This window comes from Ambystoma mexicanum, chromosome 6q (assembly GCF_040938575.1).
Source record: "Ambystoma mexicanum isolate Mex_15411 chromosome 6q, UKY_AmexF1_1, whole genome shotgun sequence".
In the NCBI taxonomy this organism is placed as follows: Eukaryota; Metazoa; Chordata; class Amphibia; order Caudata; family Ambystomatidae; genus Ambystoma; species Ambystoma mexicanum.
The window spans coordinates 1,632,098,613-1,632,118,678 of record NC_090937.1 but is presented as its reverse complement, the minus strand read 5'-3'; the positions used below and the strand labels follow the sequence as shown (position 1 = coordinate 1,632,118,678).

General features: G+C 50.0%; 9 non-coding genes across 9 annotated transcripts; all 9 read right to left on the bottom strand.

Moving 5' to 3' along the window:
- Positions 1 to 652: 652 nt before the first annotated feature.
- Positions 653 to 724, bottom strand: TRNAG-UCC (transfer RNA glycine (anticodon UCC)). Its single transcript has one exon. It is a non-coding gene; the product is annotated as a tRNA-Gly (tRNA).
- A 2,860-nt stretch (positions 725 to 3,584) lies between these two features.
- On the bottom strand, positions 3,585 to 3,656 carry TRNAM-CAU (transfer RNA methionine (anticodon CAU)). The gene has a single exon. It is a non-coding gene; the product is annotated as a tRNA-Met (tRNA).
- A 3,681-nt stretch (positions 3,657 to 7,337) lies between these two features.
- On the bottom strand, positions 7,338 to 7,409 carry TRNAM-CAU (transfer RNA methionine (anticodon CAU)). Its single transcript has one exon. It is a non-coding gene; the product is annotated as a tRNA-Met (tRNA).
- Positions 7,410 to 9,849: 2,440 nt separating this feature from the next.
- Positions 9,850 to 9,921, bottom strand: TRNAM-CAU (transfer RNA methionine (anticodon CAU)). Its single transcript has one exon. It is a non-coding gene; the product is annotated as a tRNA-Met (tRNA).
- Positions 9,922 to 13,595: 3,674 nt separating this feature from the next.
- Positions 13,596 to 13,667, bottom strand: TRNAM-CAU (transfer RNA methionine (anticodon CAU)). The gene has a single exon. It is a non-coding gene; the product is annotated as a tRNA-Met (tRNA).
- A 2,036-nt stretch (positions 13,668 to 15,703) lies between these two features.
- Positions 15,704 to 15,775, bottom strand: TRNAG-UCC (transfer RNA glycine (anticodon UCC)). The gene has a single exon. It is a non-coding gene; the product is annotated as a tRNA-Gly (tRNA).
- A 1,577-nt stretch (positions 15,776 to 17,352) lies between these two features.
- Positions 17,353 to 17,424, bottom strand: TRNAM-CAU (transfer RNA methionine (anticodon CAU)). The gene has a single exon. It is a non-coding gene; the product is annotated as a tRNA-Met (tRNA).
- A 1,189-nt stretch (positions 17,425 to 18,613) lies between these two features.
- On the bottom strand, positions 18,614 to 18,685 carry TRNAM-CAU (transfer RNA methionine (anticodon CAU)). The gene has a single exon. It is a non-coding gene; the product is annotated as a tRNA-Met (tRNA).
- A 786-nt stretch (positions 18,686 to 19,471) lies between these two features.
- On the bottom strand, positions 19,472 to 19,543 carry TRNAG-UCC (transfer RNA glycine (anticodon UCC)). Its single transcript has one exon. It is a non-coding gene; the product is annotated as a tRNA-Gly (tRNA).
- Between the last annotated feature and the right edge of the window lie 523 nt (positions 19,544 to 20,066).

Genomic DNA, 20,066 nt, shown 5'->3' with positions numbered 1-20,066 from the left:
GCCTTTTGCAGACAGGCCTCATTTCTCTAGCTCACACCCTAACTGCCAACACCCCTTCCCCTTCTCTCTCTGTCTCTCTCTCTCTGTCTCTCTCTCTCATTCTCTCTCTCTCGCAAATAGATACTTTACTTCCCAGGTGCAACAAAACAAGCCTTCTCGAGCTGGCAGATATGGGAAGGAAGGAAGGAAGGGCCAGTTTGGAAACTCAACTCAATTACCATAAATCCCCTGCTAAGGGTTATGGGAGGGAGGAATGAAGGAACTTTGCTTCAGGGAAAGGGCTGCTGCTGCTTCAGCATGTGAGGAGCGCAGCCACACGTTTCACCTTCCTCAGTATGTTGGTTTACAGGATGAGAGAGATCCTGAAACCTCACTCTAATAGGCTGAGGTGCTGTGCTCGGTGGCCCGCTGGGACCTTTGCCCGTCAGGGCAAGGCGAATAGGCCTTTGTCAGGCCTTCGTCAGGGCTTTGTCGGGGAGGGGCCAGGAGCCCTGCTCGCTTCAATCCCCTCACCGATAGACAGTTGCAGAAACTAGGATGCAAGAACCTTTCCTGGATGGGGTTTTGATTTTCGCGAAAAGTGTGTCAGCTTTGCTTTCAGCATGAGTCTGATTTCCAAAAAATGCATTTTGAACAATTTAAAGATTTGATCTGCGTTGGCCGGGAATCGAACCCGGGTCAACTGCTTGGAAGGCAGCTATGCTCACCACTATACCACCAACGCCTGCCTGTCTGGACTATCTGATGGAGCGCCCCTTAGAAATAAGAATAAGTCATTGGCTGGGAATGAAAAAAGCTTGCGTTTGACGCAGAAGCAGTTCGCATCATGAGGTCTTGCCGGTCAGCCCAACATTTCCCCGGGACCCCTTAAAAAAGGAGCTTGGTTTTAAGTTTGGTTTGATTGAACAGTACATTTTGTTGGCTGGGCTGGGACCCTCTCCTATTTAGCGCAAGAGTGGAACGAGGCAGCAAGTTCAAGGAATGACATTGCATCCAGGCACTTACAGCTCTTTGTGCCCTAATGCCATGACACAAAAACATAATTTGAAAAAACTTAGCAGAGGATGGTTTCGATCCATCGACCTCTGGGTTATGGGCCCAGCACGCTTCCGCTGGGCCACTCTGCTGGCTGGAGAACGAGAGCTTTTCGGGGCTTTTACAGCCTACAAACCGACAACCCTAGACCCAGTTTCGAGTGAAGCAGGCAGTATCCCTTACAAAGCCAAACAACCTGCAACCACGCACTCCCATCCCATGGCCTTTTGCAGACAGGCCTCATTTCTCTAGCTCACACCCTAACTGCCAACACCCCTTCCCCTTCTCTCTCTGTCTCTCTCTCTCTGTCTCTCTCTCTCATTCTCTCTCTCTCGCAAATAGATACTTTACTTCCCAGGTGCAACAAAACAAGCCTTCTCGAGCTGGCAGATATGGGAAGGAAGGAAGGAAGGGCCAGTTTGGAAACTCAACTCAATTACCATAAATCCCCTGCTAAGGGTTATGGGAGGGAGGAATGAAGGAACTTTGCTTCAGGGAAAGGGCTGCTGCTGCTTCAGCATGTGAGGAGCGCAGCCACACGTTTCACCTTCCTCAGTATGTTGGTTTACAGGATGAGAGAGATCCTGAAACCTCACTCTAATAGGCTGAGGTGCTGTGCTCGGTGGCCTGCTGGGACCTTTGCCCGTCAGGGCAAGGCGAATAGGCCTTCGTCAGGGCTTTGTCGGGGAGGGGCCAGGAGCCCTGCTCGCTTCAATCCCCTCACCGATAGACAGTTGCGGAAACTAGGATGCAAGAACCTTTCCTGGATGGGGTTTTGATTTTCGCGAAAAGTGTGTCAGCTTTGCTTTCAGCATGAGTCTGATTTCCCAAAAATGCATTTTGAACAATTTAAAGATTTGATCTGCGTTGGCCGGGAATCGAACCGGGGTCAACTGCTTGGAAGGCAGCTATGCTCACCACTATACCACCAACGCCTGCCTGTCTGGGCTATGTGATGGAGCGCCCCTTAGAAATAAGAATAAGTCTTTGGCTGGGAATGAAAAAAGCTTGCGTTTGACGCAGAAGCAGTTCGCATCATGAGGTCTTGCCGGTCAGCCCAACATTTCCCCGGGACCCCTTAAAAAAGGAGCTTGGTTTTAAGTTTGGTTTGATTGAACAGTACATTTTGTTGGCTGGGCTGGGACCCTCTCCTATTTAGTGCAAGAGTGGAACGAGGCAGCAAGTTCAAGGAATGACATTGCATCCAGGCACTTACAGCTCTTTGTGCCCTAATGCCATGACACAAAAACATAATTTGAAAAAACTTAGCAGAGGATGGTTTCGATCCATCGACCTCTGGGTTATGGGCCCATCCATCGACCTCTGGGTTATGGGCCCAGCACGCTTCCGCTGCGCCACTCTGCTGGTTGGAGAACAAGAGCTTTTCTGGGCTTTTACAGCCTACAAACCGACAACCCTAGACCCAGTTTCGAGTGAAGCGGGCAGTAGGCCTTACAAAGCCAAACAACCTGCAACCATGCACTCCCATCCCATTGCCTTTTGCAGACAGGCCTCATTTCTCTAGCTCACACCCTAACTGCCAACACCCCTTCCCCTTCTCTCTCTGTCTCTCTCTCTCTGTCTCTCTCTCTCATTCTCTCTCTCTCGCAAGTAGATACTTTACTTCCCAGGTGCAACAAAACAAGCCTTCTCGAGCTGGCAGATATGGGAAGGAAGGAAGGAAGGGCCAGTTTGGAAACTCAACTCAATTACCATAAATCCCCTGCTAAGGGTTATGGGGGGGAGGAATGAAGGAACTTTGCTTCAGGGAAAGGGCTGCTGCTGCTTCAGCATGTGAGGAGCGCAGCCACACGTTTCACCTTCCTCAGTATGTTGGTTTACAGGATGAGAGAGATCCTGAAACCTCACTCTAATAGGCTGAGGTGCTGTGCTCGGTGGCCTGCTGGGACCTTTGCCCGTCAGGGCAAGGCGAATAGGCCTTTGTCAGGCCTTCGTCAGGGCTTTGTCGGGGAGGGGCCAGGAGCCCTGCTCGCTTCAATCCCCTCACCGATAGACAGTTGCAGAAACTAGGATGCAAGAACATTTCCTGGATGAGGTTTTGATTTTCGCGAAAAGTGTGTCAGCTTTGCTTTCAGCATGAGTCTGATTTCCCAAAAATGCATTTTGAACAATTTAAAGATTTGATCTGCGTTGGCCGGGAATCGAACCCGGGTCAACTGCTTGGAAGGCAGCTATGCTCACCATTATACCACCACGCCTGCCTGTCTGGGCTATCTGATGGAGCGCCCCTTAGAAATAAGAATAAGTCATTGGCTGGGAATGAAAAAAGCTTGCGTTTGACGCAGAAGCAGTTCGCATCATGAGGTCTTGCCGGTCAGCCCAACATTTCCCCGGGACCCCTTAAAAAAGGAGCTTGGTTTTAAGTTTGGTTTGATTGAACAGTACATTTTGTTGGCTGGGCTGGGACCCTCTCCTATTTAGCGCAAGAGTGGAACGAGGCAGCAAGTTCAAGGAATGATATTGCATCCAGGCACTTACAGCTCTTTGTGCCCTAATGCCATGACACAAAAACATAATTTGAAAAAACTTAGCAGAGGATGGTTTCGATCCATCGACCTCTGGGTTATGGGCCCAGCACGCTTCCGCTGCGCCACTCTGCTGGTTGGAGAACAAGAGCTTTTCTGAGCTTTTACAGCCTACAAATTGACAACCCTAGACCCAGTTTCGAGTGAAGCGGGCAGTAGGCCTTACAAAGCCAAACAACCTGCAACCACGCACTCCCATCCCATGGCCTTTTGCAGACAGGCCTCATTTCTCTAGCTCACACCCTAACTGCCAACACCCCTTCCCCTTCTCTCTCTGTCTCTCTCTCTCTGTCTCTCTCTCTCATTCTCTCTCTCTCGCAAGTAGATACTTTACTTCCCAGGTGCAACAAAACAAGCCTTCTCGAGCTGGCAGATATGGGAAGGAAGGAAGGAAGGGCCAGTTTGGAAACTCAACTCAATTACCATAAATCCCCTGCTAAGGGTTATGGGGGGGAGGAATGAAGGAACTTTGCTTCAGGGAAAGGGCTGCTGCTGCTTCAGCATGTGAGGAGTGCAGCCACACGTTTCACCTTCCTCAGTATGTTGGTTTACAGGATGAGAGAGATCCTGAAACCTCACTCTAATAGGCTGAGGTGCTGTGCTCGGTGGCCTGCTGGGACCTTTGCCCGTCAGGGCAAGGCGAATAGGCCTTTGTCAGGCCTTCGTCAGGGCTTTGTCGGGGAGGGGCCAGGAGCCCTGCTCGCTTCAATCCCCTCACCGATAGACAGTTGCAGAAACTAGGTTGCAAGAACCTTTCCTGGATGGGGTTTTGATTTTCGCGAAAAGTGTGTCAGCTTTGCTTTCAGCATGAGTCTGATTTCCAAAAAATGCATTTTGAACAATTTAAAGATTTGATCTGCGTTGGGCGGGAATCGAACCCGGGTCAACTGCTTGGAAGGCAGCTATGCTCACCACTATACCACCAACGCCTGCCTGTCTGAGCTCTCTGATGGAGCGCCCCTTAGAAATAAGAATAAGTCATTGGCTGGGAATGAAAAAAGCTTGCGTTTGACGCAGAAGCAGTTCGCATCATGAGGTCTTGCCGGTCAGCCCAACATTTCCCCGGGACCCCTTAAAAAAGGAGCTTGGTTTTAAGTTTGGTTTGATTGAACAGTACATTTTGTTGGCTGGGCTGGGACCCTCTCCTATTTAGCGCAAGAGTGGAACGAGGCAGCAAGTTCAAGGAATGACATTGCATCCAGGCACTTACAGCTCTTTGTGCCCTAATGCCATGACACAAAAACATAATTTGAAAAAACTTAGCAGAGGATGGTTTCGATCCATCGACCTCTGGGTTATGGGCCCAGCACGCTTCCGCTGTGCCACTCTGCTGGTTGGAGAACGAGAGCTTTTCGGGGCTTTTACAGCCTACAAACCGACAACCCTAGACACAGTTTCGAGTGAAGCGGGCAGTAGGCCTTACAAAGCCAAACAACCTGCAACCACGCACTCCCATCCCATGGCCTTTTGCAGACAGGCCTCATTTCTCTAGCTCACACCCTAACTGCCAACACCCCTTCCCCTTCTCTCACTGTCTCTCTCTCTCTGTCTCTCTCTCTCATTCTCTCTCTCTCGCAAATAGATACTTTACTTCCCGGTGCAACAAAACAAGCCTTCTCGAGCTGGCAGATATGGGAAGGAAGGAAGGAAGGGCCAGTTTGGAAACTCAACTCAATTACCATAAATCCCCTGCTAAGGGTTATGGGAGGGAGGAATGAAGGAACTTTGCTTCAGGGAAAGGGCTGCTGCTGCTTCAGCATGTGAGGAGCGCAGCCACACGTTTCACCTTCCTCAGTATGTTGGTTTACAGGATGAGAGAGATCCTGAAACCTCACTCTAATAGGCTGAGGTGCTGTGCTCGGTGGCTTGCTGGGACCTTTGCCCGTCAGGGCAAGGCGAATAGGCCTTTGTCAGGCCTTCGTCAGGGCTTTGTCGGGGAGGGGCCAGGAGCCCTGCTCGCTTCAATCCCCTCACCGATAGACAGTTGCAGAAACTAGGATGCAAGAACCTTTCCTGGATGGGGTTTTGATTTTCACGAAAAGTGTGTCAGCTTTGCTTTCAGCATGAGTCTGATTTCCAAAAAATGCATTTTGAACAATTTAAAGATTTGATCTGCGTTGGCCGGTAATCGAACCCGGGTCAACTGCTTGGAAGGCAGCTATGCTCACCACTATACCACCAACGCCTGCCTGTCTGGGCTATCTGATGGAGCGCCCCTTAGAAATAAGAATAAGTCATTGGCTGGGAATGAAAAAAGCTTGCGTTTGACGCAGAAGCAGTTCGCATCATGAGGTCTTGCCGGTCAGCCCAACATTTCCCCGGGACCCCTTAAAAAAGGAGCTTGGTTTTAAGTTTGGTTTGATTGAACAGTACATTTTGTTGGCTGGGCTGGGACCCTCTCCTATTTAGCGCAAGAGTGGAACGAGGCAGCAAGTTCAAGGAATGACATTGCATCCAGGCACTTACAGCTCTTTGTGCCCTAATGCCATGACACAAAAACATAATTTGAAAAAACTTAGCAGAGGATGGTTTCGATCCATCGACCTCTGGGTTATGGGCCCAGCATGCTTCCGCTGCGCCACTCTGCTGGTTGGAGAACAAGAGCTTTTCTGGGCTTTTACAGCCTACAAACCGACAACCCTAGACCCAGTTTCGAGTGAAGCGGGCAGTATCCCTTACAAAGCCAAACAACCTGCAACCACGCACTCCCATCCCATGGCCTTTTGCAGACAGGCCTCATTTCTCTAGCTCACACCCTAACTGCCAACACCCCTTCCCCTTCTCTCTCTGTCTCTCTCTCTCTGTCTCTCTCTCTCATTCTCTCTCTCTCGCAAATAGATGCTTTACTTCCCAGGTGCAACAAAACAAGCCTTCTCGAGCTGGCAGATATGGGAAGGAAGGAAGGAAGGGCCAGTTTGGAAACTCAACTCAATTACCATAAATCCCCTGCTAAGGGTTATGGGAGGGAGGAATGAAGGAACTTTGATTCAGGGAAAGGGCTGCTGCTGCTCCAGCATGTGAGGAGCGCAGCCACACGTTTCACCTTCCTCAGTATGTTGGTTTACAGGATGAGAGAGATCCTGAAACCTCACTCTAATAGGCTGAGGTGCTGTGCTCGGTGGCCTGCTGGGACCTTTGCCCGTCAGGGCAAGGCGAATAGGCCTTCGTCAGGGCTTTGTCGGGGAGGGGCCAGGAGCCCTGCTCGCTTCAATCCCCTCACCGATAGACAGTTGCGGAAACTAGGATGCAAGAACCTTTCCTGGATGGGGTTTTGATTTTCGCGAAAAGTGTGTCAGCTTTGCTTTCAGCATGAGTCTGATTTCCCAAAAATGCATTTTGAACAATTTAAAGATTTGATCTGCGGGGAATCGAACCCGGGTCAACTGCTTGGAAGGCAGCTATGCTCACCACTATACCACCAACGCCTGCCTGTCTGGGCTATGTGATGGAGCACCCCTTAGAAATAAGAATAAGTCTTTGGCTGGGAATGAAAAAAGCTTGCGTTTGACGCAGAAGCAGTTCGCATCATGAGGTCTTGCCGGTCAGCCCAACATTTCCCCGGGACCCCTTAAAAAAGGAGCTTGGTTTTAAGTTTGGTTTGATTGAACAGTACATTTTGTTGGCTGGGCTGGGACCCTCTCCTATTTAGTGCAAGAGTGGAACGAGGCAGCAAGTTCAAGGAATGACATTGCATCCAGGCACTTACAGCTCTTTGTGCCCTAATGCCATGACACAAAAACATAATTTGAAAAAACTTAGCAGAGGATGGTTTCGATCCATCGACCTCTGGGTTATGGGCCCAGCACGCTTCCGCTGCGCCACTCTGCTGGTTGGAGAACAAGAGCTTTTCTGGGCTTTTACAGCCTACAAACCGACAACCCTAGACCCAGTTTCGAGTGAAGCAGGCAGTAGGCCTTACAAAGCCAAACAACCTGCAACCATGCACTCCCATCCCATGGCCTTTTGCAGACAGGCCTCATTTCTCTAGCTCACACCCTAACTGCCAACACCCCTTCCCCTTCTCTCTCTGTCTCTCTCTCTCTGTCTCTCTCTCTCATTCTCTCTCTCTCGCAAGTAGATACTTTACTTCCCAGGTGCAACAAAACAAGCCTTCTCGAGCTGGCAGATATTGGAAGGAAGGAAGGAAGGGCCAGTTTGGAAACTCAACTCAATTACCATAAATCCCCTGCTAAGGGTTATGGGGGGGAGGAAAGAAGGAACTTTGCTTCAGGGAAAGGGCTGCTGCTGCTTCAGCATGTGAGGAGCGCAGCCACACGTTTCACCTTCCTCAGTATGTTGGTTTACAGGATGAGAGAGATCCTGAAACCTCACTCTAATAGGCTGAGGTGCTGTGCTCGGTGGCCTGCTGGGACCTTTGCCCGTCAGGGCAAGGCGAATAGGCCTTTGTCAGGCCTTCGTCAGGGCTTTGTCGGGGAGGGGCCAGGAGCTCTGCTCGCTTCAATCCCCTCACCGATAGACAGTTGCAGAAACTAGGATGCAAGAACCTTTCCTGGATGGGGTTTTGATTTTCGCGAAAAGTGTGTCAGCTTTGCTTTCAGCATGAGTCTGATTTCCAAAAAATGCATTTTGAACAATTTAAAGATTTGATCTGCGTTGGCCGGGAATCGAACCCGGGTCAACTGTTTGGAAGGCAGCTATGCTCACCACTATACCACCAACGCCTGCCTGTCTGAGCTCTCTGATGGAGCGCCCCTTAGAAATAAGAATAAGTCATTGGCTGGGAATGAAAAAAGCTTGCGTTTGACGCAGAAGCAGTTCGCATCATGAGGTCTTGCCGGTCAGCCCAACATTTCCCCGGGACCCCTTAAAAAAGGAGCTTGGTTTTAAGTTTGGTTTGATTGAACAGTACATTTTGTTGGCTGGGCTGGGACCCTCTCCTATTTAGCGCAAGAGTGGAACGAGGCAGCAAGTTCAAGGAATGACATTGCATCCAGGCACTTACAGCTCTTTGTGCCCTAATGCCATGACACAAAAACATAATTTGAAAAAACTTAGCAGAGGATGGTTTCGATCCATCGACCTCTGGGTTATGGGCCCAGCACGCTTCCGCTGTGCCACTCTGCTGGTTGGAGAACGAGAGCTTTTCGGGGCTTTTACAGCCTACAAACCGACAACCCTAGACCCAGTTTCGAGTGAAGCGGGCAGTAGGCCTTACAAAGCCAAACAACCTACAACCACGCACTCCCATCCCATGGCCTTTTGCAGACAGGCCTCATTTCTCTAGCTCACACCCTAACTGCCAACACCCCTTCCCCTTCTCTCACTGTCTCTCTCTCTGTCTCTCTCTCTCATTCTCTCTCTCTCGCAAATAGATACTTTACTTCCCAGGTGCAACAAAACAAGCCTTCTCGAGCTGGCAGATATGGGAAGGAAGGAAGGAAGGGCCCGTTTGGAAACTCAACTCAATTACCATAAATCCCCTGCTAAGGGTTATGGGAGGGAGGAATGAAGGAACTTTGCTTCAGGGAAAGGGCTGCTGCTGCTTCAGCATGTGAGGAGCGCAGCCACACGTTTCACCTTCCTCAGTATGTTGGTTTACAGGATGAGAGAGATCCTGAAACCTCACTCTAATAGGCTGAGGTGCTGTGCTCGGTGGCCTGCTGGGACCTTTGCCCGTCAGGGCAAGGCGAATAGGCCTTTGTCAGGCCTTCGTCAGGGCTTTGTCGGGGAGGGGCCAGGAGCCCTGCTCGCTTCAATCCCCTCACCGATAGACAGTTGCAGAAACTAGGATGCAAGAACCTTTCCTGGATGGGGTTTTGATTTTCACGAAAAGTGTGTCAGCTTTGCTTTCAGCATGAGTCTGATTTCCCAAAAATGCATTTTGAACAATTTAAAGATTTGATCTGCGTTGGCAGGGAATCGAACCCGGGTCAACTGCTTGGAAGGTAGCTATGCTCACCACTATACCACCAACGCCTGCCTGTCTGGGCTATCTGATGGAGCGCCCCTTAGAAATAAGAATAAGTCATTGGCTGGGAATGAAAAAAGCTTGCGTTTGACGCAGAAGCAGTTCGCATCATGAGGTCTTGCCGGTCAGCCCAACATTTCCCCGGGACCCCTTAAAAAAGGAGCTTGGTTTTAAGTTTGGTTTGTTTGAACAGTACATTTTGTTGGCTGGGCTGGGACCCTCTCCTATTTAGCGCAAGAGTGGAACGAGGCAGCAAGTTCAAGGAATGACATTGCATCCAGGCACTTACAGCTCTTTGTGCCCTAATGCCATGACACAAAAACATAATTTGAAAAAAGTTAGCAGAGGATGGTTTCGATCCATCGACCTCTGGGTTATGGGCCCAGCACGCTTCCGCTGCGCCACTCTGCTGGTTGGAGAACAAGAGCTTTTATGGGCTTTTACAGCCTACAAACCGACAACCCTAGACCCAGTTTCGAGTGAAGCGGGCAGTAGGCCTTACAAAGCCAAACAACCTGCAACCACGCACTCCCATCCCATGGCCTTTTGCAGACAGGCCTCATTTCTCTAGCTCACACCCTAACTGCCAACACCCCTTCCCCTTCTCTCTCTGTCTCTCTCTCTCTGTCTCTCTCTCTCATTCTCTCTCTCTCGCAAATAGATACTTTACTTCCCAGGTGCAACAAAACAAGCCTTCTCGAGCTGGCAGATATGGGAAGGAAGGAAGGAAGGGCCAGTTTGGAAACTCAACTCAATTACCATAAATCCCCTGCTAAGGGTTATGGGAGTGAGGAAGGAAGGAACTTTGCTTCAGGGAAAGGGATGCTGCTGCTTCAGCATGTGAGGAGCGCAGCCACACGTTTCACCTTCCTCAGTATGTTGGTTTACAGGATGAGAGAGATCCTGAAACCTCACTCTAATAGGCTGAGGTGCTGTGCTCGGTGGCCTGCTGGGACCTTTGCCCGTCAGGGCAAGGCGAATAGGCCTTTGTCAGGCCTTCGTCAGGGCTTTGTCGGGGAGGGGCCAGGAGCCCTGCTCGCTTCAATCCCCTCACCGATAGACAGTTGCAGAAACTAGGATGCAAGAACCTTTCCTGGATGGGGTTTTGATTTTCACGAAAAGTGTGTCAGCTTTGCTTTCAGCATGAGTCTGATTTCCAAAAAATGCATTTTGAACAATTTAAAGATTTGATCTGCGTTGGCAGGGAATCGAACCCGGGTCAACTGCTTGGAAGGCAGCTATGCTCACCACTATACCACCAACGCCTGCCTGTCTGGGCTATCTGATGGAGCGTCCCTTAGAAATAAGAATAAGTCATTGGCTGGGAATGAAAAAAGCTTGCGTTTGACGCAGAAGCAGTTCGCATCATGAGGTCTTGCCGGTCAGCCCAACATTTCCCCGGGACCCCTTAAAAAAGGAGCTTGGTTTTAAGTTTGGTTTGATTGAACAGTACATTTTGTTGGCTGGGCTGGGACCCTCTCCTATTTAGCGCAAGAGTGGAACGAGGCAGCAAGTTCAAGGAATGACATTGCATCCAGGCACTTACAGCTCTTTGTGCCCTAATGCCATGACACAAAAACATAATTTGAAAAAAGTTAGCAGAGGATGGTTTCGATCCATTGACCTCTGGGTTATGGGACCAGCACGCTTCCGCTGCGCCACTCTGCTGGTTGGAGAACAAGAGCTTTTCTGGGCTTTTACAGCCTACAAACAGACAACCCTAGACCCAGTTTCGAGTGAAGCGGGCAGTAGGCCTTACAAAGCCAAACAACCTGCAACCACGCACTCCCATCCCATGGCCTTTTGCAGACAGGCCTCATTTCTCTAGCTCACACCCTAACTGCCAACACCCCTTCCCCTTCTCTCTCTGTCTCTCTCTCTCATTCTCTCTCTCTCGCAAATAGATACTTTACTTCCCAGGTGCAACAAAACAAGCCTTCTCGAGCTGGCAGATATGGGACGGAAGGAAGGAAGGGCCAGTTTGGAAACTCAACTCAATTACCATAAATCCCCTGCTAAGGGTTATGGGAGGGAGGAATGAAGGAACTTTGCTTCAGGGAAAGGGCTGCTGCTGCTTCAGCATGTGAGGAGCGCAGCCACACGTTTCACCTTCCTCAGTATGTTGGTTTACAGGATGAGAGAGATCCTGAAACCTCACTCTAATAGGCTGAGGTGCTGTGCTCGGTGGCCTGCTGGGACCTTTGCCCGTCAGGGCAAGGCGATTAGGCCTTTGTCAGGCCTTCGTCAGGGCTTTGTCGGGGAGGGGCCAGGAGCCCTGCTCGCTTCAATCCCCTCACCGATAGACAGTTGCAGAAACTAGGATGCAAGAACCTTTCCTGGATGGGGTTTTGATTTTCACGAAAAGTGTGTCAGCTTTGCTTTCAGCATGAGTCTGATTTCCAAAAAATACATTTTGAACAATTTAAAGATTTGATCTGCGTTGGCAGGGAATCGAACCCGGGTCAACTGCTTGGAAGGCAGCTATGCTCACCACTATACCACTATACCGCCTGTCTGGGCTATGTGATGGAGCGCCCCTTAGAAATAAGAATAAGTCATTGGCTGGGAATGAAAAAAGCTTGCGTTTGACGCAGAAGCAGTTCGCATCGTGAGGTCTTGCCGGTCAGCCCAACATTTCCCCGGGACCCCTTAAAAAAGGAGCTTGGTTTTAAGTTTGGTTTGATTGAACAGTACATTTTGTTGGCTGGGCTGGGACCCTCTCCTATTTAGCGCAAGAGTGGAACGAGGCAGCAAGTTCAAGGAATGACATTGCATCCAGGCACTTACAGCTCTTTGTGCCCTAATGCCATGACACAAAAACATAATTTGAAAAAACTTAGCAGAGGATGGTTTCTATCCATCGACCTCTGGGTTATGGGCCCAGCACGCTTCCGCTGCGCCACTCTGCTGGTTGGAGAACAAGAGCTTTTCTGGGCTTTTACAGCCTACAAACCGACAACCCTAGACCCAGTTTCGAGTGAAGCGGGCAGTAGGCCTTACAAAGCCAAACAACCTGCAACCACGCACTCCCATCCCATGGCCTTTTGCAGACAGGCCTCATTTCTCTAGCTCACACCCTAACTGCCAACACCCCTTCCCCTTCTCTCTCTGTCTCTCTCTCTCTCTGTCTCTCTCTCTCATTCTCTCTCTCTCGCAAATAGATACTTTACTTCCCAGGTGCAACAAAACAAGCCTTCTCGAGCTGGCAGATATGGGAAGGAAGGAAGGAAGGGCCAGTTTGGAAACTCAACTCAATTACCATAAATCCCCTGCTAAGGGTTATGGGAGGGAGGAATGAAGGAACTTTGCTTCAGGGAAAGGGCTGCTGCTGCTTCAGCATGTGAGGAGCACAGCCACACGTTTCACCTTCCTCAGTATGTTGGTTTACAGGATGAGAGAGATCCTGAAACCTCACTCTAATAGGCTGAGGTGCTGTGCTCGGTGGCCTGCTGGGACCTTTGCCCGTCAGGGCAAGGCGAATAGGCCTTTGTCAGGCCTTTGTCGGGGAGGGGCCAGGAGCCCTGCTCGCTTCAATCCCCTCACCGATAGACAGTTGCAGAAACTAGGATGCAAGAACCTTTCCTGGATGGGGTTTTGATTTTCACGAAAAGTGTGTCAGCTTTGCTTTCAGCATGAGTCTGATTTCCAAAAAATGCATTTTGAACAATTTAAAGATTTGATCTGCGTTGGCCGGGAATCGAACCCGGGTCAACTGCTTGGAAGGCAGCTATGCTCACCACTATACCATCAACGCCTGCCTGTCTGGGCTATCTGATGGAGCGCCCCTTAGAAATAAGAATAAGTCATTGGCTGGGAATGAAAAAAGCTTGCGTTTGACGCAGAAGCAGTTCGCATCATGAGGTCTTGCCGGTCAGCCCAACATTTCCCCGGGACCCCTTAAAAAAGGAGCTTGGTTTTAAGTTTGGTTTGATTGAACAGTACATTTTGTTGGCTGGGCTGGGACCCTCTCCTATTTAGCGCAAGAGTGGAACGAGGCAGCAAGTTCAAGGAATGACATTGCATCCAGGCACTTACAGCTCTTTGTGCCCTAATGCCATGACACAAAAACATAATTTGAAAAAAGTTAGCAGAGGATGGTTTCGATCCATCGACCTCTGGGTTATGGGCCCAGCACGCTTCCGCTGCGCCACTCTGCTGGTTGGAGAGAAGAGCTTTTCTGGGCTTTTACAGCCTACAAACCGACAACCATAGACCCAGTTTCGAGTGAAGCGGGCAGTAGGCCTTACAAAGCCAAACAACCTGCAACCACGCACTCCCATCCCATGGCCTTTTGCAGACAGGCCTCATTTCTCTAGCTCACACCCTAACTGCCAACACCCCTTCCCCTTCTCTCTCTGTCTCTCTCTCTCTGTCTCTCTCTCTCATTCTCTCTCTCTCGCAAATAGATACTTTACTTCCCAGGTGCAACAAAACAAGCCTTCTCGAGCTGGCAGATATGGGAAGGAAGGAAGGAAGGGCCAGTTTGGAAACTCAACTCAATTACCATAAATCCCCTGCTAAGGGTTATCGGAGGGAGGAATGAAGGAACTTTGCTTCAGGTAAAGGGCTGCTGCTGCTTCAGCATGTGAGGAGCGCAGCCACACGTTTCACCTTCCTCAGTATGTTGGTTTACAGGATGAGAGAGATCCTGAAACCTCACTCTAATAGGCTGAGGTGCTGTGCTCGGTGGCCTGCTGGGACCTTTGCCCGTCAGGGCAAGGCGAATAGGCCTTTGTCAGGCCTTCGTCAGGGCTTTGTCGGGGAGGGGCCAGGAGCCCTGCTCGCTTCAATCCCCTCACCGATAGACAGTTGCAGAAACTAGGATGCAAGAACCTTTCCTGGATGGGGTTTTGATTTTCGCGAAAAGTGTGTCAGCTTTGCTTTCAGCATGAGTCTGATTTCCCAAAAATGTATTTTGAACAATTTAAAGATTTGATCTGCGTTGGCCGGGAATCGAACCCCGGTCAACTGCTTGGAAGGCAGCTATGCTCACCACTATACCACCAACGCCTGCCTGTCTGGGCTATGTGATGGAGCGCCCCTTAGAAATAAGAATAAGTCATTGGCTGGGAATGAAAAAAGCTTGCGTTTGACGCAGAAGCAGTTCGCATCATGAGGTCTTGCCGGTCAGCCCAACATTTCCCCGGGACCCCTTAAAAAAGGAGCTTGGTTTTAAGTTTGGTTTGATTGAACAGTACATTTTGTTGGCTGGGCTGGGACCCTCTCCTATTTAGCGCAAGAGTGGAACGAGGTAGCAAGTTCAAGGAATGACATTGCATCCAGGCACTTACAGCTCTTTGTGCCCTAATGCCATGACACAAAAACATAATTTGAAAAAACTTAGCAGAGGATGGTTTCGATCCATCGACCTCTGGATTATGGGCCCAGCACGCTTCCGCTGCGCCACTCTGCTGGTTGGAGAACAAGAGCTTTTCTGGGCTTTTACAGCCTACAAACCGACAACCCTAGACCCAGTTTCGAGTGAAGCGGGCAGTAGGCCTTACAAAGCCAAACAACCTGCAACCACGCACTCCCATCCCATGGCCTTTTGCAGACAGGCCTCATTTCTCTAGCTCACACCCTAACTGCCAACACCCCTTCCCCTTCTCTCACTGTCTCTCTCTCTCTGTCTCTCTCTCTCATTCTCTCTCTCGCAAATAGATACTTTACTTCCCAGGTGCAACAAAACAAGCCTTCTCGAGCTGGCAGATATGGGAAGGAAGGAAGGAAGGGCCCGTTTGGAAACTCAACTCAATTACCATAAATCCCCTGCTAAGGGTTATGGGAGGGAGGAATGAAGGAACTTTGCTTCAGGGAAAGGGCTGCTGCTGCTTCAGCATGTGAGGAGCGCAGCCACACGTTTCACCTTCCTCAGTATGTTGGTTTACAGGATGAGAGAGATCCTGAAACCTCACTCTAATAGGCTGAGGTGCTGTGCTCGGTGGCCTGCTGGGACCTTTGCCCGTCAGGGCAAGGCGAATAGGCCTTTGTCAGGCCTTCGTCAGGGCTTTGTCGGGGAGGGGCCAGGAGCCCTGCTCGCTTCAATCCCCTCACCGATAGACAGTTGCAGAAACTAGGATGCAAGAACCTTTCCTGGATGGGGTTTTGATTTTCACGAAAAGTGTGTCAGCTTTGCTTTCAGCATGAGTCTGATTTCCAAAAAATGCATTTTGAACAATTTAAAGATTTGATCTGCGTTGGCCGGGAATCGAACCCGGGTCAACTGCTTGGAAGGCAGCTATGCTCACCACTATACCACCAACGCCTGCCTGTCTGGGCTATCTGATGGAGCGCCCCTTAGAAATAAGAATAAGTCATTGGCTGGGAATGAAAAAAGCTTGCGTTTGACGCAGAAGCAGTTCGCATCATGAGGTCTTGCCGGTCAGCCCAACATTTCCCCGGGACCCCTTAAAAAAGGAGCTTGGTTTTAAGTTTGGTTTGATTGAACAGTACATTTTGTTGGCTGGGCTGGGACCCTCTCCTATTTAGCGCAAGAGTGGAACGAGGCAGCAAGTTCAAGGAATGACATTGCATCCAGGCACTTACAGCTCTTTGTGCCCTAATGCCATGACACAAAAACATAATTTGAAAAAACTTAGCAGAGGATGGTTTCGATCCATCGACCTCTGGGTTATGGGCCCAGCATGCTTCCGCTGCGCCACTCTGCTGGTTGGAGAACAAGAGCTTTTCTGGGCTTTTACAGCCTACAAACCGACAACCCTAGACCCAGTTTCGAGTGAAGCGGGCAGTATCCCTTACAAAGCCAAACAACCTGCAACCACGCACTCCCATCCCATGGCCTTTTGCAGACAGGCCTCATTTCTCTAGCTCAGACCCTAACTGCCAACACCCCTTCCCCTTCTCTCTCTGTCTCTCTCTCTCTGTCTCTCTCTCTCATTCTCTCTCTCTCGCAAATAGATGCTTTACTTCCCAGGTGCAACAAAACAAGCCTTCTCGAGCTGGCAGATATGGGAAAGAAGGAAGGAAGGGCCAGTTTGGAAACTCAACTCAATTACCATAAATCCCCTGCTAAGGGTTATGGGAGGGAGGAATGAAGGAACTTTGATTCAGGGAAAGGGCTGCTGCTGCTCCAGCATATGAGGAGCGCAGCCACACGTTTCACCTTCCTCAGTATGTTGGTTTACAGGATGAGAGAGATCCTGAAACCTCACTCTAATAGGCTGAGGTGCTGTGCTCGGTGGCCTGCTGGGACCTTTGCCCGTCAGGGCAAGGCGAATAGGCCTTCGTCAGGGCTTTGTCGGGGAGGGGCCAGGAGCCCTGCTCGCTTCAATCCCCTCACCGATAGACAGTTGCGGAAACTAGGATGCAAGAACCTTTCCTGGATGGGGTTTTGATTTTCGCGAAAAGTGTGTCAGCTTTGCTTTCAGCATGAGTCTGATTTCCCAAAAATGCATTTTGAACAATTTAAAGATTTGATCTGCATTGGCCGGGAGTCGAACCCGGGTCAACTGCTTGGAAGGCAGCTATGCTCACCACTATACCACCAACGCCTGCCTGTCTGGGCTATGTGATGGAGCGCCCCTTAGAAATAAGAATAAGTCTTTGGCTGGGAATGAAAAAAGCTTGCGTTTGACGCAGAAGCAGTTCGCATCATGAGGTCTTGCCGGTCAGCCCAACATTTCCCCGGGACCCCTTAAAAAAGGAGCTTGGTTTTAAGTTTGGTTTGATTGAACAGTACATTTTGTTGGCTGGGCTGGGACCCTCTCCTATTTAGTGCAAGAGTGGAACGAGGCAGCAAGTTCAAGGAATGACATTGCATCCAGGCACTTACAGCTCTTTGTGCCCTAATGCCATGACACAAAAACATAATTTGAAAAAACTTAGCAGAGGATGGTTTCGATCCATCGACCTCTGGGTTATGGGCCCAGCACGCTTCCGCTGCGCCACTCTGCTGGTTGGAGAACAAGAGCTTTTCTGGGCTTTTACAGCCTACAAACCGACAACCCTAGACCCAGTTTCGAGTGAAGCGGGCAGTAGGCCTTACAAAGCCAAACAACCTGCAACCATGCACTCCCATCCCATGGCCTTTTGCAGACAGGCCTCATTTCTCTAGCTCACACCCTAACTGCCAACACCCCTTCCCCTTCTCTCTCTGTCTCTCTCTCTCTGTCTCTCTCTCTCATTCTCTCTCTCTCGCAAATAGATACTTTACTTCCCAGGTGCAACAAAACAAGCCTTCTCGAGCTGGCAGATATGGGAAGGAAGGAAGGAAGGAAGGGCCAGTTTGGAAACTCAACTCAATTACCATAAATCCCCTGCTAAGGGTTATGGGAGGGAGGAATGAAGGAACTTTGCTTCAGGGAAAGGGCAGCTGCTGCTTCAGCATGTGAGGAGCGCAGCCACACGTTTCACCTTCCTCAGTATGTTGGTTTACAGGATGAGAGAGATCCTGAAACCTCACTCTAATAGGCTGAGGTGCTGTGCTCGGTGGCCTGCTGGGACCTTTGCCCGTCAGGGCAAGGCGAATAGGCCTTTGTCAGGCCTTCGTCAGGGCTTTGTCGGGGAGGGGCCAGGAGCCCTGCTCGCTTCAATCCCCTCACCGATAGACAGTTGCAGAAACTAGGATGCAAGAACCTTTCCTGGATGGGGTTTTGATTTTCGCGAAAAGTGTGTCAGCTTTGCTTTCAGCATGAGTCTGATTTCCCAAAAATGCATTTTGAACAATTTAAAGATTTGATCTGCGTTGGCCGGGAATGGAACCCGGGTCAACTGCTTGGAAGGCAGCTATGCTCACCACTATACCACCAACACCTGCCTGTCTGGGCTATGTGATGGAGCGCCCCTTAGAAATAAGAATAAGTCATTGGCTGGGAATGAAAAAAGCTTGCGTTTGACGCAGAAGCAGTTCGCATCATGAGGTCTTGCCGGTCAGCCCAACATTTCCCCGGGACCCCTTAAAAAAGGAGCTTGGTTTTAAGTTTGGTTTGATTGAACAGTACATTTTGTTGGCTGGGCTGGGACCCTCTCCTATTTAGCGCAAGAGTGGAACGAGGCAGCAAGTTCAAGGAATGACATTGCATCCAGGCACTTACAGCTCTTTGTGCCCTAATGCCATGACACAAAAACATAATTTGAAAAAACTTAGCAGAGGATGGTTTCGATCCATCGACCTCTGGGTTATGGGCCCAGCACGCTTCCGCTGCGCCACTCTGCTGGTTGGAGAACAAGAGCTTTTCTGGGCTTTTACAGCCTACAAACCGACAACCCTAGACCCAGTTTCGAGTGAAGCGGGCAGTAGGCCTTACAAAGCCAAACAACCTGCAACCACGCACTCCCATCCCATGGCCTTTTGCAGACAGGCCTCATTTCTCTAGCTCACACCCTAACTGCCAACACCCCTTCCCCTTCTCTCTCTGTCTCTCTCTCTCTGTCTCTCTCTCTCATTCTCTCTCTCTCGCAAGTAGATACTTTACTTCCCAGGTGCAACAAAACAAGCCTTCTCGAGCTGGCAGATATTGGAAGGAAGGAAGGAAGGAAGGGCCAGTTTGGAAACTCAACTCAATTACCATAAATCCCCTGCTAAGGGTTATGGGGGGGAGGAAAGAAGGAACTTTGCTTCAGGGAAAGGGCTGCTGCTGCTTCAGCATGTGAGGAGCGCAGCCACACGTTTCACCTTCCTCAGTATGTTGGTTTACAGGATGAGAGAGATCCTGAAACCTCACTCTAATAGGCTGAGGTGCTGTGCTCGGTGGCCTGCTGGGACCTTTGCCCGTCAGGGCAAGGCGAATAGGCCTTTGTCAGGCCTTCGTCAGGGCTTTGTCGGGGAGGGGCCAGGAGCTCTGCTCGCTTCAATCCCCTCACCGATAGACAGTTGCAGAAACTAGGATGCAAGAACCTTTCCTGGATGGGGTTTTGATTTTCGCGAAAAGTGTGTCAGCTTTGCTTTCAGCATGAGTCTGATTTCCAAAAAATGCATTTTGAACAATTTAAAGATTTGATCTGCGTTGGCCGGGAATCGAACCCGGGTCAACTGCTTGGAAGGCAGCTATGCTCACCACTATACCACCAACGCCTGCCTGTCTGAGCTCTCTGATGGAGCGCCCCTTAGAAATAAGAATAAGTCATTGGCTGGGAATGAAAAAAGCTTGCGTTTGACGCAGAAGCAGTTCGCATCATGAGGTCTTGCCGGTCAGCCCAACATTTCCCCGGGACCCCTTAAAAAAGGAGCTTGGTTTTAAGTTTGGTTTGATTGAACAGTACATTTTGTTGGCTGGGCTGGGACCCTCTCCTATTTAGCGCAAGAGTGGAACGAGGCAGCAAGTTCAAGGAATGACATTGCATCCAGGCACTTACAGCTCTTTGTGCCCTAATGCCATGACACAAAAACATAATTTGAAAAAACTTAGCAGAGGATGGTTTCGATCCATCGACCTCTGGGTTATGGGCCCAGCACGCTTCCGCTGTGCCACTCTGCTGGTTGGAGAACGAGAGCTTTTCGGGGCTTTTACAGCCTACAAACCGACAACCCTAGACCCAGTTTCGAGTGAAGCGGGCAGTAGGCCTTACAAAGCCAAACAACCTACAACCACGCACTC